The following is a 16149-nucleotide window of genomic DNA, read 5'->3' as shown; positions in this document are numbered from 1 at the left end:
TCAGTATGGAAGAAACAACTGCGATGGCTGGGAATCGAACCGAGGTCAACTGCTTGGAAGGCAGCTATGCTCACCACTATACCACCATCGCTACACAAACGTCTTTTCATTGCATAGTTGCCTATTTCTCCGACCGCTGATACTAAATGTACTAAAGGTCACCACTTTACAACCATTGCTACACAAAAGTATTTTCATTGCATAGTTGCCTATTTCTCCGACCGCTGCTACTAAATGTACTAAAAGTCACCACTATACCACCATTGCTTTGGTTAAGAGGTTTTTGTCCTGTTTCATCAGACTGGATTATCATGCATCAAAGCTCAGTATAGAAGAAACAACTGCGATGGCTGGGAATCGAACCCTGGTCAACTGCTTGGAAGGCAGCTATGCTCACCACTATACCACCGTCGCTACACAAAAGTGTTTTCATTGCATAGTTTCCAATTTCTCCAAAAGGTTTATGCCAAAAGTAATCCTTCATTTAAAATGAAGCACACTGCTGAATTGTTGGGAAAAAGATTTTAACGGTGTTCCCTTTTCCAATTTTTAGCCAAAGACCCTAATGTGAACCATCATTCTGGCTTCTCATGCATCAAAGTTCAGTATGGAAGAAACAACTGCGATGGCTGGGAATCGAACACAGGTCAACTGCTTGGAAGGCAGCTATGCTCACCACTATACCACCATTGCTACACAAAAGTATTTTCATTGGATAGTTGCCTATTTCTCCGACCGCTGCTACTGAATGTACTAAAAGTCACCACTATACCACCATTGCTTTGGTTAAGAGGTTTTGTCCGGTTTCATCAGACTGGATTATCATGCATCAAAGTTCAGTATAGAAGAAACAACTGCGATGGCTGGGAATCGAACCCAGGTCAACTGCTTCGAAGGCAGCTATGCTCACCACTATACCACCATCGCTAAACAAAAGTATTTTCATTGCATAGTTTCCAATTTCTCCAAAAGGTTTATGCCAAAAGTAATCCTGCATTTAAAATGAAGCACACTGCTGAATTGTTGGGGAAAAGATTTTGACGTGTTCCCTTTTCCAATTTTTAGCCAAAGACCCTAATGTGAACCATCATTCTGGCTTCTCATGCATCAAAGTTCAGTATGGAAGAAACAACTGCGATGGCTGGGAATCGAACCCAGGTCAACTGCTTGGAAGGCAGCTATGCTCACCACTATACCACCATCGCTACACAGACGTCTTTTCATTGCATAGTTGCCTATTTCTCCGACTGTTGATACTAAATGTACAAAAAGTCACCACTATAACACCATTGCTTTGGTTAAGGGGTTTTTGTCCGGTTTCATCAGACTGGATTCTCATGCATCAAAGTTCAGTATAGAAGAAACAACTGCGATGGCTGGGAATCGAACCCAGGTCAACTGCTTGGAAGGCAGCTATGCTCACCACTATACCACCATCGCTACACAAACGTCTTTTCATTGCATAGTTGCCTATTTCTCCGACTGTTGATACTAAATGTACTAAAGGTCACCACTTTACAACCATCGCTACACCAACGTCTTTTCATTGCATAGTTGCCTATTTCTCCAACCGCTGCTACTAAATGTACTAAAAGTCACCACTATAATACCATTGCTTTGGTTAAGATATTTTTGTTCTGTTTCATCAGACTGGATTATCATGCATCAAAGTTCAGTATAGAAGAAACAACTGCGATGGCTGGGAAGCGAACCCAGGTCAACTGCTTGGAAGACAGCTATGCTCACCACTATACCACCATCGCTACACAAAAGTATTTTCATTGCATAGTTGCCTATTTCTCAGACCGCTGCTACTAAATGTACTAAAAGTCACCACTATACCACCATTGCTTTGGTTAAGAGGTTGTTGTCCGGTTTCATCAGACTGGATTATCATGCATCAAAGTTCAGTATAGAAGAAACAACTGCGATGGCTGGGAATCGAACCCAGGTCAACTGCTTGGAAGGCAGCTATGCTCACCACTATACCACCATCGCTACACAAACGTCTCTTCATTGCGTAGTTGCCTATTTCTCCGACCGCTGCTACTAAATGTACTAAAAGTCACCACTATACCACCATCGCTACACAAAAGTCTTTTCATTGCATAGTTTCCAATTTCCCCGAAAGTTTTATGCCAAAAGTAATCCTGGATTTAAAATGAAGCATACTGTGCTGAATTGTTGGGAAAAAGATTTTGACAGTGTTCCCTTTTCCAATTTGTAGCCAAAGACCCTAATGTGAACCATCATTCTGGCTTCTCATGCATCAAAGTTCAGTATGGAAGAAACAATTGCGATGGCTGGGAATCGAACCCAGGTCAACTGCTTGGAAGGCAGCTATGCTCACCACTATACCACCATCGCTACACAAACGTCTTTTCATTGCATAGTTACCTATTTCTCCGACCGCTGCTACTAAATGTACTAAAAGTCACCACTATACAACCATCGCTACACAAACGTCTTTTCATTGAATAGTTGCCTATTTCTCAAACTGCTGCTACTAAATGTACTAAAAGTCACCACTATAACACCATTGCTTTGGTTAAGATATTTTTGTTCTGTTTCATCAGACTGGATTCTCATGCATCAAAGTTCAGTATGGAAGAAACAACTGCGATGGCTGGGAATCGAACCCAGGTCAACTGCTTGGAAGGCAGCTATGCTCACCACTATACCACCATCCCTACACAAAAATATTTTCATTGCATAGTTTCCAATTTCCCCGAAAGATTTATGCCAAAAGTAATCCTGCATTTAAAATGAAGCATACTGTGCTGAATTGTTGGGAAAAATGTTTTGACAGTGTTCCCTTTTCCAATTTTTAGCGAAAGACCCTAATGTGAACCATCATTCTGGCTTCTCATGCATCAAAGTTCAGTATGGAAGAAACAACTGCGATGGCTGGGAATCGAACCCAGGTCAACTGCTTGGAAGGCAGCTATGCTCACCACTATACCACCTTCGCTACACAAACGTCGTTTCATTGCATAGTTGCCTATTTCTCCGACTGTTGATACTAAATGTACTAAAAGTCACCACTATACCACCATTTCTTTGGTTAAGAGGTTTTTGTCCGTTTTCATCAGACTGGATTATCATGCATCAAAGTTCAGTATAGAAGAAACAACTGTGATAGCTGGGAATCGAACCCAGATCAACTGCTTGGAAGGCAGCTATGCTCACCACTATACCACCATCGCTACACAAACGTCTCTTCATTGCATAGTTGCCTATTTCTCCGACCGCTGCTACTAAATGTACTAAAAGTCACCACTATACCACCATCGCTACACAAAAGTCTTTTCATTGCATAGTTTCCAATTTCCCCGAAAGGTTTATGCCAAAAGTAATCCTGGATTTAAAATGAAGCATACTGTGCTGAATTGTTGGGAAAAAGATTTTGACAGTGTTCCCTTTTCCAATTTTTAGCCAAAGACCCTAATGTGAACCATCATTCTGGCTTCTCATGCATCAAAGTTCAGTATGGAAGAAACAACTGCGATGGCTGGGAATCGAACCCAGGTCAACTGCTTGGAAGGCAGCTATGCTCACCACTATACCACCATCGCTACACAAACGTCTTTTCATTGCATAGTTGCCTATTTCTCCGACCGCTGATACTAAATGTACTAAAGGTCACCACTTTACAACCATTGCTACACAAAAGTATTTTCATTGCATAGTTGCCTATTTCTCCGACCGCTGCTACTAAATGTATTAAAAGTCACCACTATAACACCATTGCTTTGGTTAAGATATTTTTCTTCCGTTTCATCAGACTGGATTCTCATGCATCAAAGTTCAGTATAGAAGAAACAACTGCGATGGCTGGGAATCGAACCCAGGTCAACTGCTTGGAAGGCAGCTATGCTCACCACTATACCACCATCGCTACACAAAAGTATTTTCATTGCATAGTTTCCAATTTCCCCGAAAGGTTTATGCCAAAAGTAATCCTGCATTTAAAATGAAGCAAACTGCTGAATTGTTGGGAAAAAGATTTTGACGGTGTTCCCTTTTCCAATTTTTAGCCAAAGACCCTAATGTGAACCATCATTCTGGCTTCTCATGCATCAAAGTTCAGTATGGAAGAAACAACTGCGATGGCTGGGAATCGAACCCAGGTCAACTGCTTGGAAGGCAGCTATGCTCACCACTATACCACCATCGCTACACAGACATATTTTCATTGCATAGTTGCCTATTTCTCCGACTGTTGATACTAAATGTACAAAAAGTCACCACTATACCACTATTGCTTTGGGTAAGACAGCGTTTCTCAAAGTGTGGGGCGCGGAGATGTGATAGTTGGGTCGCGGAAAAAAAAAAATTATTTAAAAAAAAAAAAAATTCAAATTTATTTTTTTACATTTTTTTATTATTTATACACTGGTGGAATATCAAAACAACGGCCCGCCCGGGGTGTAAAACGTATCAATAAAAAGCGACCCTCTACCACACAAAACAACACCTGTAGATAACCCAATTTGTGTTCTTTGAAATTGAAAAGGATATTGCATTGTGTTTGTTACTTTCGTTGCAGTTGTATGTCTTAAGTGTAATTTGGCATGCTTTTATTTTGAAGGCAAGTTTACGCTGTTGACAGTTGTTGTTGCTATGGAAACAAGAAATGTTTCACAGCGGGCGGAACTTGTCATGAAGTCCGCGATAATAAAACCCACCCATTTAGAGGGAAGATATGATTGGTCAATTGTACTGTCATTTAACATTACTCTCATTCAGTTACTATAGCTGGCCCTCTGTGAATTCATAGCTGGACGTCCAATCAGCTCCTAGGCTTTGTTTGAGACACATTGCGGTTCGCCTCGAAAGTAGACGAGAGTAGCCGATCGCAGCCGGGGGAGGTGTCAAAAAGCTCGTCTTAAGTCGGACAGCTCGGACTCGGAGTCGGCTTGACTGGCTGGGTTTGCAATGGCGGAAATTGCGTTGGCGTTTTTCGTTGCAGATGAAGTGGATGCAATAGAAATCCCACATGTATTGTATGGAGAATGACATGACTTTATTGTTATTGCACATATTACAGGTACTGAGACAACGAAATACAGTTTAGCTTCTAACCAGGTGCAACAAGCAGTGAAGTGGAAAGTAATGTACACCATCTACAGAATAACATATAGAATGAATTGAATGATGAATAAACAGTGGGGTATGAATACACTAGATATCAGCCTGTGAGCAGTATGAACAGTGTGTATGAATATGCTAAGATATATAAAGTATGAAAACGGTAAGCAGTATAGTATACAATATATAGATATTAATTTCATGATGATAAACATTGTGGAACAATGATGACAAATGGGAATGGATGTGGCGACGTAAAACTGACACAAAACAACAACAAACTTTTGCCAGCCAATTGGAGAGTTTCATCAGCAGCACGTGGTAAAAACCACCAATGAGTGCTCAGCTCGAGATACCAGCGAGCCGTTTCCCATCAAGCATTTCGCTTCCGCAGCTCGTGGAGAGAAATTGCGCCAACTCGCCTCGCCTCGCTCTCAAGGCTGCGGGCGTCTTTGTCCCGCGAGATTTCAAAGTCTCATGTGGGCGAGCCTCCAGAGCAAGTCGGACAAAATGACTAACCATCATGCAACGCACTAGCAAGACGTTAATTGCAACTGCGCAGGTCTTGCTTGTCTCAAACAAGCCTCCTGTCTTCACAGACTCGCAGAGAGGAGCTTCTTTCATTTAACCCTTCACATTCAAACAGAAACTGAATAGGCAGATTCAAAGGATTTATTTCTTTGGAAATGTTATTTTAAATACAATTTAATCAAGTTATTTTTGGTAAAACTATTGACAAATATTACTAAAAACATATTTAAAAAAAATATATAAAGAAAAATATAATTTGTTTTAATGTTTTTAAATATTATTTTGTAGAATATCTTAGGCCCTCAGAGACAGGCTCGCCACTGGTAAAAATCTCTCATACACACGTGTGAAACGCTCTCACAGACACACACAACAGCGTTGCAGTCGGGAAGAAAAGCAATGTGGAGCGAGAGAGCGAGAGAGCAAGAGAGAGAGCACACCTTTATCTATTTAATAAAGTTGTACAAAATAAAGTAAGAAATCATTCCAATGTGTACTATAGGACAGTAACAAGTTTAAAAGGGGAGTGATTAGTCAAATATGCATACATAAAAAGAAAGAATGGTAACTAGGTAACATAAGATAAGAATAAACAAGTTTAAATGATTTGTTGTGATCATATTCTAAAGATGTTTGGATTATTGAAAAGTATACAGCTCCCTTTCATCTGAGTGTTGAGAGCTGTATCCATAAATTCATGTTGGGCTCAAAGTAGGGCTGCTCGATTATGGCAAAAATCATAATCTCGATTATTTGGGTCAATACTTGATATCACGATTATTAAAAACGATTAACCATTTACTTTGAAAAACATCAATTTATTGAAGAAAATAATTTGAAAAGTATGTTTTTAACAGTTGATTACCCTGAACTTTAAGTATAATTCAACTGAAAAACCTATTTAAAAAATAAATAAAATCGTTTTATTTCGATGATGTTGTTTTCATAATCGTTGCAAGCCAAAATCGTAATTGCGATTAAAATACGATTTAATTGAGCAGCCCTAGCTCAAAGTGCACCAGATTGATGCATTCAACTTCAACATTTAAAAAAAATCTTCCTGGGGGTGCATGCCCCCGGACCCTCGAGGATGTGACGTCCACCACCAAATAAAGCAGGTTAAAATAATTAAATTGGATACATTTTATTTTAGTAAACACTGAAAACGGGTCCCACAGACCCAAACAGCACTCAAAGGTTAAAGGTAGCATATAATAATGTTCAAATGTGCTAAATATATACACTGCAAAAAAACAAAAAAGAGGAGTAAAAGTAGCTCACGACTTGTTTTATTTTTTGAAAGTAACCCTCATCCTAAAAAAGTTGGAGACCCCTGTTATAGAACGATACATTTGACAATTTTAAGCTTGGCCTACCATTTTATTGGAGCGGCGAGGAATAGGTGGGGCTTGAAAAGGCCCACCTGTTCAAAGTGGGGAATGACAGAAAAAGTTTGAGAACCACTGGGTTAAGAGGTTGTTGTCCGGTTTCATCAGACTGGATTATCATGCATCAAAGTTCAGTATAGAAGAAACAACTGCGATGGCTGGGAATCGAACCCAGGTCAACTGCTTGGAAGGCAGCTATGCTCACCACTATACCACCATCACTACACAAAAGTATTTTCATTGCATAGTTTCCAATTTCTCCGAAAGGTTTATGCCAAAAGTAATCCTGCATTTAAAATGAAGCATACTGCTAAATTGTTGGGAAAAAGGTTTTGACGGTGTTCACTTTTCCAATTTTTAGCCAAAGACCCTAATGTGAACCATCATTCTGGCTTCTCATGCATCAAAGTTCAGTATGGAAGAAACAACTGCGATGGCTGGGAATCGAACCGAGGTCAACTGCTTGGAAGGCAGCTATGCTCACCACTATACCACCATCGCTACACAAACGTCTTTTCATTGCATAGTTGCCTATTTCTCCGACCGCTGATACTAAATGTACTAAAGGTCACCACTTTACAACCATTGCTACACAAAAGTATTTTCATTGCATAGTTGCCTATTTCTCCGACCGCTGCTACTAAATGTACTAAAAGTCACCACTATACCACCATTGCTTTGGTTAAGAGGTTTTTGTCCGGTTTCATCAGACTGGATTCTCATGCATCAAAGTTCAGTATAGAAGAAACAACTGCGATGGCTGGGAATCGAACCCAGGTCAACTGCTTGGAAGGCAGCTATGCTCACCACTATACCACCATCGCTACACAAAAGTATTTTCATTGCATAGTTTCCAATTTCTCCGAAAGGTTTATGCCAAAAGTAATCCTGCATTTAAAATGAAGCACACTGCTGAATTGTTGGGAAAAATATTTTGACGGTGTTCCCTTTTTCAATTTTTAGCCAAAGACCGTAATGTGAACCATCATTCTGGCTTCTCATGCATCAAAGTTCAGTATGGAAGAAACAACTGCTATGGCTGGGAATCGAACACAGGTAAACTGCTTGGAAGGCAGCTATGCTCACCACTATACCACCATCGCCACATAAGGCTTTGCATTGTTGCCAATTTCAAAGGTTTATGCCAAAAGTAAACATGGATTTAAAATGATGCATATTGCCGAATTGCTGAGCATGTGTATTTGCTGGTCTTCCCTATTACAATGTTTAGCCAAAGACCCTATTTTGAACCTTCATTCTGGCTTCTCATGCATCAAAGCTCAGTGTAGAAGTAACAACTGCGATGGCTGGGAATCGAACCCAGGTCAACTGCTTGGAAGGCAGCTATGCCCACCACTATACCACAATCGCTACACAAAATCATTTTCATTGCATAGTTGCCTATTTCTCCGACTGTTGATACTAAATGTACTAAAGGTCACCACTTTACAACCATTGTTACACAAAAGTATTTTCATTGCATAGTTGCCTATTTCTCCGACCGCTGCTACTAAATGTACTAAAAGTCACCACTATACCACCATTGCTTTGGTTAAGAGGTTTTTGTCCTGTTTCATCAGACTGGATTATCATGCATCAAAGCTCAGTATAGAAGAAACAACTGCGATGGCTGGGAATCGAACCCAGGTCAACTGCTTGGAAGGCAGCTATGCTCACCACTATACCACCGTCGCTACACAAAAGTGTTTTCATTGCATAGTTTCCAATTTCTCCAAAAGGTTTATGCCAAAAGTAATCCTTCATTTAAAATGAAGCACACTGCTGAATTGTTGGGAAAAAGATTTTAACGGTGTTCCCTTTTCCAATTTTTAGCCAAAGACCCTAATGTGAACCATCATTCTGGCTTCTCATGCATCAAAGTTCAGTATGGAAGAAACAACTGCGATGGCTGGGAATCGAACACAGGTCAACTGCTTGGAAGGCAGCTATGCTCACCACTATACCACCATTGCTACACAAAATCATTTTCATTGCATAGTTGCCTATTTCTCCGACTGTTGATACTAAATGTACTAAAGCTCACCACTATACAACCATTGCTACACAAAAGTATTTTCATTGGATAGTTGCCTATTTCTCCGACCGCTGCTACTGAATGTACTAAAAGTCACCACTATACCACCATTGCTTTGGTTAAGAGGTTTTTGTCCGGTTTCATCAGACTGGATTATCATGCATCAAAGTTCAGTATAGAAGAAACAACTGCGATGGCTGGGAATCGAACCCAGGTCAACTGCTTCGAAGGCAGCTATGCTCACCACTATACCACCATCGCTAAACAAAAGTATTTTCATTGCATAGTTTCCAATTTCTCCAAAAGGTTTATGCCAAAAGTAATCCTGCATTTAAAATGAAGCACACTGCTGAATTGTTGGGGAAAATATTTTGACGTGTTCCCTTTTCCAATTTTTAGCCAAAGACCCTAATGTGAACCATCATTCTGGCTTCTCATGCATCAAAGTTCAGTATAGAAGAAACAACTGCGATGGCTGGGAATCGAACCCAGGTCAACTGCTTGGAAGGCAGCTATGCTCACCACTATACCACCATCGCTACACAAAAGCATTTTCATTGCATAGTTTCCAATTTCTCCGAAAGGTTTATTCCAAAAGTAATCCTGCATTTAAAATGAAGCATACTGCTGAATTGTTGGGAAAAAGATTTTGACGGTGTTCCCTTTTCCGATTTTTAGCCAAAGACCCTAATGTGAACCATCATTCTGGCTTCTCATGCATCAAAGTTCAGTATGGAAGAAACAACTGCGATGGCTGGGAATCGAACCCAGGTCAACTGCTTGGAAGGCAGCTATGCTCACCACTATACCACCATCGCTACACAGACGTCTTTTCATTGCATAGTTGCCTATTTCTCCGACTGTTGATACTAAATGTACAAAAAGTCACCACTTTACCACCATTGCTTTGGTTAAGAGGTTTTTGTCCGGTTTCATCAGACTGGATTCTCATGCATCACAGTTCAGTATAGAAGAAACAACTGCGATGGCTGGGAATCGAACCCAGGTCAACTGCTAGGAAGGCAGCTATGCTCACCACTATACCACCATCCCTACACAAAAGTATTTTCATTGCATAGTTTCCAATTTCCCCGAAAGGTTTATGCCAAAAGTAATCCTGCTTTTAAAATGAAGCATACTGTGCTGAATTGTTGGGAAAAAGATTTTGACAGTGTTCCCTTTTCCAATTTTTAGCCAAAGACCCTAATTTGAACCATCATTCTGGCTTCTCATGCATCAAAGTTCAGTATGGAAGAAATAACTGCGATGGCTGGGAATCGAACCCAGGTCAACTGCTTGGAAGGCAGCTATGCTCACCACTATACCACCATCGCTACACAAACGTCTTTTCATTGCATAGTTGCCTATTTCTCCGACTGTTGATACTAAATGTACTAAAGGTCACCACTTTACAACCATCGCTACACCAACGTCTTTTCATTGCATAGTTGCCTATTTCTCCAACCGCTGCTACTAAATGTACTAAAAGTCACCACTATAATACCATGGCTTTGGTTAAGATATTTTTGTTCTGTTTCATCAGACTGGATTATCATGCATCAAAGTTCAGTATAGAAGAAACAACTGCGATGGCTGGGAAGCGAACCCAGGTCAACTGCTTGGAAGACAGCTATGCTCACCACTATACCACCATCGCTACACAAAAGTATTTTCATTGCATAGTTGCCTATTTCTCAGACCGCTGCTACTAAATGTACTAAAAGTCACCACTATACCACCATTGCTTTGGTTAAGAGGTTGTTGTCCGGTTTCATCAGACTGGATTATCATGCATCAAAGTTCAGTATAGAAGAAACAACTGCTATGGCTGGGAATCGAACCCAGGTCAACTGCTTGGAAGGCAGCTATGCTCACCACTATACCACTATCGCTACACCAAAATCTGTTCATTGCATAGTTTCCAATTTCTCCGAAAGGTTTATGCCAAAAGTAATACTGCATTTAAAATGAAGCATACTGCTGAATTGTTGGGAAAAAAGATTTTGACGGTGTTCCCTTTTCCAATTTTTAGCCAAAGACCCTAATGTGAACCATCATTCTGGCTTCTCATGCATCAAAGTTCAGTATGGAAGAAACAACTGCGATGGCTGGGAATCGAACCCAGGTCAACTGCTTGGAAGGCAGCTATGCTCACCACTATACCACCATCGCTACACAAACGTCTCTTCATTGCGTAGTTGCCTATTTCTCCGACCGCTGCTACTAAATGTACTAAAAGTCACCACTATACCACCATTTCTTTGGTTAAGAGGTTTTTGTCCGGTTTCATCAGACTGGATTATCATGCATCAAAGTTCAGTATAGAAGAAACAACTGTGATAGCTGGGAATCGAACCCAGGTCAACTGCTTGGAAGGCAGCTATGCTCACCACTATACCACCATCGCTACACAAACGTCTCTTCATTGCATAGTTGCCTATTTCTCCGACCGCTGCTACTAAATGTACTAAAAGTCACCACTATACCACCATCGCTACACAAAAGTCTTTTCATTGCATAGTTTCCAATTTCCCCGAAAGGTTTATGCCAAAAGTAATCCTGCATTTAAAATGAAGCATACTGTGCTGAATTGTTGGGAAATAGATTTTGACAGTGTTCCCTTTTCCAATTTTTAGCGAAAGACCCTAATGTGAACCATCATTCTGGCTTCTCATGCATCAAAGTTCAGTATGGAAGAAACAACTGCGATGGCTGGGAATCGAACCCAGGTCAACTGCTTGGAAGGCAGCTATGCTCACCACTATACCACCATCGCTACACAGATGTCTTTTCATTGCATAGTTGCCTATTTCTCCGACTGTTGATACTAAATGTACTAAAAGTCACCACTATACCACCATTGCTTTGGTTAAGAGGTTGTTGTCCGGTTTCATCAGACTGGATTATAATGCATCAAAGTTCAGTATAGAAGAAACAACTGCGATGGCTGGGAATCGAACCCAGGTCAACGGCTTGGAAGGCCACTATGCTCACCACTATACCACCATCGCTACACAAAAGTATTTTCATTGCATAGTTTCCAATTTCCCCGAAAGATTTATGCCAAAAGTAATCCTGCATGTAAAATGAAGCATACTGTGCAGAATTGTTGGGGAAAAGATTTTGACAGTGTTCCCTTTTCCAATTTTTAGCCAAAGACCCTAATGTGAACCATCATTCTGGCTTCTCATGCATCAAAGTTCAGTATGGAAGAAACAACTGCGATGGCTGGGAATCGAACCCAGGTCAACTGCTTGGAAGGCAGCTATGCTCACCACTATACCACCATCGCTACACAAACGTCTTTTCATTGCATAGTTGCCTATTTCTCCGACCGCTGCAACTAAATGTACTAAAAGTCACCACTATACAACCATCGCTACACAAACGTCTTTTCATTGCATCGTTGCCTATTTCTCCGACCGCTGCTACTAAATGTACTAAAAGTCACCACTATAACACCATTGCTTTGGTTAAGGGGTTTTTGTCCGGTTTCATCAGACTGGATTCTCATGCATCAAAGTTCAGTATAGAAGAAACAACTGCGATGGCTGGGAATCGAACCCAGGTCAACTGCTTGGAAGGCAGCTATGCTCACCACTATACCACCATCCCTACACAAAAATATTTTCATTGCATAGTTTCCAATTTCCCCGAAAGATTTATGCCAAAAGTAATCCTGCATTTAAAATGAAGCATACTGTGCTGAATTGTTGGGAAAAAATGTTTGACAGTGTTCCCTTTTCCAATTTTTAGCGAAAGACCCTAATGTGAACCATCATTCTGGCTTCTCATGCATCAAAGTTCAGTATGGAAGAAACAACTGCGATGGCTGGGAATCGAACCCAGGTCAACTGCTTGGAAGGCAGCTATGATCACCACTATACCACCTTCGCTACACAAACGTCGTTTCATTGCATAGTTGCCTATTTCTCCGACTGTTGATACTAAATGTACTAAAAGTCACCACTATACCACCATTTCTTTGGTTAAGAGGTTTTTGTCCGGTTTCATCAGACTGGATTATCATGCATCAAAGTTCAGTATAGAAGAAACAACTGTGATAGCTGGGAATCGAACCCAGGTCAACTGCTTGGAAGGCAGCTATGCTCACCACTATACCACCATCGCTACACAAACGTCTCTTCATTGCATAGTTGCCTATTTCTCCGACCGCTGCTACTAAATGTACTAAAAGTCACCACTATACCACCATCGCTACACAAAAGTCTTTTCATTGCATAGTTTCCAATTTCCCCGAAAGGTTTATGCCAAAAGTAATCCTGGATTTAAAATGAAGCATACTGTGCTGAATTGTTGGGAAAAAGATTTTGACAGTGTTCCCTTTTCCAATTTTTAGCCAAAGACCCTAATGTGAACCATCATTCTGGCTTCTCATGCATCAAAGTTCAGTATGGAAGAAACAACTGCGATGGCTGGGAATCGAACCCAGGTCAACTGCTTGGAAGGCAGCTATGCTCACCACTATACCACCATCGCTACACAAACGTCTTTTCATTGCATAGTTGCCTATTTCTCCGACCGCTGATACTAAATGTACTAAAGGTCACCACTTTACAACCATTGCTACACAAAAGTATTTTCATTGCATAGTTGCCTATTTCTCCGACTGTTGATACTAAATGTACTAAAAGTCACCACTATACCACCATTGCTTTGGTTAAGAGGTTTTTGTCCGGTTTCATCAGACTGGATTATCATGCATCAAAGTTCAGTATAGAAGAAACAACTGTGATGGCTGGGAATCGAACCCAGGTCAACTGCTTGGAAGGCAGCTATTCTCACCACTATACCACCATCGCTACACAAAAGTATTTTCATTGCATAGTTTCCAATTTCTCCGAAAGGTTTATGCCAAAAGGAATCCTGCATTTAAAATGAAGCAGACTGTGCTGAATAGTTGGGAAAAAGATTTTGACGGTGTTCCCTTTTCCAATTTTTAGCCAAAGACCCTAATGGGAACCATCATTCTGGCTTCTCATGCATCAAAGTTCAGTATGGAAGAAACAACTGCGATGGCTGGGAATCGAACCCAGGTCAACTGCTTGGAAGGCAGCTATGCTCACCACTATACCACCATCGCTACACAAACGTCTTTTCATTGCATAGTTGCCTATTTCTCCGACTGTTGATACTAAATGTACTAAAGGTCACTGTGAGAGAGATTTTCTTTTCAGCAATGTTGATGGAAGAAATGGAGGCTGGAGTCCGCTTTATATCAAAACACTGAGTTTAATGAGAGCCAACGGCCGTGAGTGAGCTCAAGACATTTACACAACATGCTCTGAGGAAACCCTGAACTCACTAAAGCATTACACAGAAAACACAGACGATCTACCGGAGGATCCGGGAGGGGCCTCTGTTCGCGCTTCTTCTGATCAATAATTACAAGCACATGGATTCAGAGACAAAGACAGTCTGTTAAAGTCCTCTGGCAGTTGGTCACAGTCCCCCAACAGGAAAGCGGAACCTTTAACCCTTTAACCTTTAACCCCCTGCTCTAAGTTATGGCAGACCCATGTGAAACACTAAAAGGCTATTTTAACAGACACTAATCAGAATATTCTCTGACAGATCCACGCTTTTATCAATTTATTGATAACCAATTAACATTAGTCTAAGAATATTTCAGTCACTACTTGAATCAAATAAAACGTCCTCAGAGTTGGGTGGATTCCTCATTACATTAATTACATCAAAAACAGAATAAGATTGGAACAGCCAATCACAATGGTTGATACAGACAACCATAATAGAAAAATCATCTTTCTTCAGTGTTTGATTTATTTTGTCAAAAGGCACAATAATAACACATGCAATACAAAAGTATAATAGTAAAATATATGTTTCAAAAAACAAGATCTTTTATCATTTATCCCTCAGTTAATCTCATTCATCAAACACAAATTCAAATTCAGCTTACATCTTTAAAGATTTACTTCAAGGCAATTACTTATTAAAACACGATTAGAATGTAGGATTATAAGAAATCCAATTGAGGTATAAATCAGAATCAATAGGGATTCAGTTAAAATTCACAGTTAAGGTATAAATTCACAGTGATGAATCGATCAATCTGTAATCTGTAAAGCTACAGTGTCCTCCATTTTTAGCATTACTTTACGTTTACTTCAATACACTTATTCAAGAGTAAGGCACTTTACTACATACATTTTATTCAAATACATTTGTTCAAAAATCTGAAAAGGAAAAGTCAGACATTTTATTGAAAACAACCTGAGTAAGGAAAAGTCAAAAACATTTATTCTTTATTCTGAGTGTCAACTTTAATCAATTTATCAATCGCTGAAAGGAGGTACCCAAGGTACCGGAACTGCCACGGAGACCCATGGGTCTGGAAGCTCGGCGTCGTACATCAACATTGTGTCATCTACAGTAGAGTACCCCACTAGCCTCTGTGGGGCCTGGAGGGTAGTTTTGGAAACCCTGCGTATGGCTAATTTAATTACAGTGATCAAACAGGTCACTAGGATTAGCACAACCAAGATAAACACTGCAACAGTAACAACACATTTAACCAACCCCGCTCCCCAGGACCCAAGAGTTCCGCTTAAATCCCCAAGTGTAAACCCATGAGTTTCATGCAATTCTTTTATCCCCTTAGCTGTGTCCTGGACCATATCCGTAACTTCAGGTGTTGCGTCAGAGACAAAGGAACAGCACTCCGCACCAATTACTTTACATGCGCCCCCCTGGGCAGCTAAGAGGAGGTCCAGCGCCATGCGATTCTGTAGTGCTACCGCAATTCTTTATGTTCCACTAAGATCGCGATACTTGATACATTTAGATGATGCTCCACTACTTTGGATAATGCCATGATCTCCTGCTGACTAACATAAATGCCGTACCAGGGCAAAAGTAGGCTCGCTACCTGTTGTCCTTTTGTAATGGACCTGCTGTTCCTGTGTAGAGAGGGAAGTATCGCTGCAATCTCATTTGCCTCTACTTTACGGATTAAAGGAATTAGGTAGGCTAGATAACAGGTGCCATAAAAAACGTCATATGGTACGCAGCCATAAGCCCGGTCGCCACAAACTAAGTAAACTCTCTGTGGGAGGGGAA

At 40.6% G+C, this 16149-nt stretch overlaps 20 non-coding genes across 20 annotated transcripts; all 20 read right to left on the bottom strand.

The window, feature by feature from the left end:
* Positions 1-855: 855 nt before the first annotated feature.
* trnar-ucg (transfer RNA arginine (anticodon UCG)) lies at positions 856-927 on the bottom strand. The gene has a single exon. It is a non-coding gene; the product is annotated as a tRNA-Arg (tRNA).
* A 206-nt stretch (positions 928-1133) lies between these two features.
* On the bottom strand, positions 1134-1205 carry trnag-ucc (transfer RNA glycine (anticodon UCC)). The gene has a single exon. It is a non-coding gene; the product is annotated as a tRNA-Gly (tRNA).
* A 163-nt stretch (positions 1206-1368) lies between these two features.
* trnag-ucc (transfer RNA glycine (anticodon UCC)) lies at positions 1369-1440 on the bottom strand. Its single transcript has one exon. It is a non-coding gene; the product is annotated as a tRNA-Gly (tRNA).
* A 486-nt stretch (positions 1441-1926) lies between these two features.
* Positions 1927-1998, bottom strand: trnag-ucc (transfer RNA glycine (anticodon UCC)). Its single transcript has one exon. It is a non-coding gene; the product is annotated as a tRNA-Gly (tRNA).
* A 297-nt stretch (positions 1999-2295) lies between these two features.
* On the bottom strand, positions 2296-2367 carry trnag-ucc (transfer RNA glycine (anticodon UCC)). The gene has a single exon. It is a non-coding gene; the product is annotated as a tRNA-Gly (tRNA).
* Positions 2368-3503: 1136 nt separating this feature from the next.
* On the bottom strand, positions 3504-3575 carry trnag-ucc (transfer RNA glycine (anticodon UCC)). Its single transcript has one exon. It is a non-coding gene; the product is annotated as a tRNA-Gly (tRNA).
* A 251-nt stretch (positions 3576-3826) lies between these two features.
* On the bottom strand, positions 3827-3898 carry trnag-ucc (transfer RNA glycine (anticodon UCC)). The gene has a single exon. It is a non-coding gene; the product is annotated as a tRNA-Gly (tRNA).
* Positions 3899-4105: 207 nt separating this feature from the next.
* trnag-ucc (transfer RNA glycine (anticodon UCC)) lies at positions 4106-4177 on the bottom strand. The gene has a single exon. It is a non-coding gene; the product is annotated as a tRNA-Gly (tRNA).
* Positions 4178-7762: 3585 nt separating this feature from the next.
* trnag-ucc (transfer RNA glycine (anticodon UCC)) lies at positions 7763-7834 on the bottom strand. The gene has a single exon. It is a non-coding gene; the product is annotated as a tRNA-Gly (tRNA).
* Positions 7835-9234: 1400 nt separating this feature from the next.
* Positions 9235-9306, bottom strand: trnar-ucg (transfer RNA arginine (anticodon UCG)). The gene has a single exon. It is a non-coding gene; the product is annotated as a tRNA-Arg (tRNA).
* Positions 9307-9512: 206 nt separating this feature from the next.
* On the bottom strand, positions 9513-9584 carry trnag-ucc (transfer RNA glycine (anticodon UCC)). The gene has a single exon. It is a non-coding gene; the product is annotated as a tRNA-Gly (tRNA).
* Positions 9585-9791: 207 nt separating this feature from the next.
* Positions 9792-9863, bottom strand: trnag-ucc (transfer RNA glycine (anticodon UCC)). Its single transcript has one exon. It is a non-coding gene; the product is annotated as a tRNA-Gly (tRNA).
* A 444-nt stretch (positions 9864-10307) lies between these two features.
* On the bottom strand, positions 10308-10379 carry trnag-ucc (transfer RNA glycine (anticodon UCC)). Its single transcript has one exon. It is a non-coding gene; the product is annotated as a tRNA-Gly (tRNA).
* A 766-nt stretch (positions 10380-11145) lies between these two features.
* Positions 11146-11217, bottom strand: trnag-ucc (transfer RNA glycine (anticodon UCC)). Its single transcript has one exon. It is a non-coding gene; the product is annotated as a tRNA-Gly (tRNA).
* Positions 11218-11380: 163 nt separating this feature from the next.
* Positions 11381-11452, bottom strand: trnag-ucc (transfer RNA glycine (anticodon UCC)). The gene has a single exon. It is a non-coding gene; the product is annotated as a tRNA-Gly (tRNA).
* A 297-nt stretch (positions 11453-11749) lies between these two features.
* Positions 11750-11821, bottom strand: trnag-ucc (transfer RNA glycine (anticodon UCC)). Its single transcript has one exon. It is a non-coding gene; the product is annotated as a tRNA-Gly (tRNA).
* A 163-nt stretch (positions 11822-11984) lies between these two features.
* trnag-ucc (transfer RNA glycine (anticodon UCC)) lies at positions 11985-12056 on the bottom strand. The gene has a single exon. It is a non-coding gene; the product is annotated as a tRNA-Gly (tRNA).
* Positions 12057-12265: 209 nt separating this feature from the next.
* On the bottom strand, positions 12266-12337 carry trnag-ucc (transfer RNA glycine (anticodon UCC)). Its single transcript has one exon. It is a non-coding gene; the product is annotated as a tRNA-Gly (tRNA).
* A 1136-nt stretch (positions 12338-13473) lies between these two features.
* Positions 13474-13545, bottom strand: trnag-ucc (transfer RNA glycine (anticodon UCC)). Its single transcript has one exon. It is a non-coding gene; the product is annotated as a tRNA-Gly (tRNA).
* Positions 13546-14077: 532 nt separating this feature from the next.
* On the bottom strand, positions 14078-14149 carry trnag-ucc (transfer RNA glycine (anticodon UCC)). The gene has a single exon. It is a non-coding gene; the product is annotated as a tRNA-Gly (tRNA).
* Between the last annotated feature and the right edge of the window lie 2000 nt (positions 14150-16149).

Source organism: Pseudochaenichthys georgianus, chromosome 21 (genome assembly GCF_902827115.2).
Source record: "Pseudochaenichthys georgianus chromosome 21, fPseGeo1.2, whole genome shotgun sequence".
NCBI lineage: Eukaryota > Metazoa > Chordata > Actinopteri > Perciformes > Channichthyidae > Pseudochaenichthys > Pseudochaenichthys georgianus.
The sequence above is the reverse complement of the archived record's forward strand: the minus strand, read 5'-3'. Positions and strand labels throughout refer to the sequence as shown.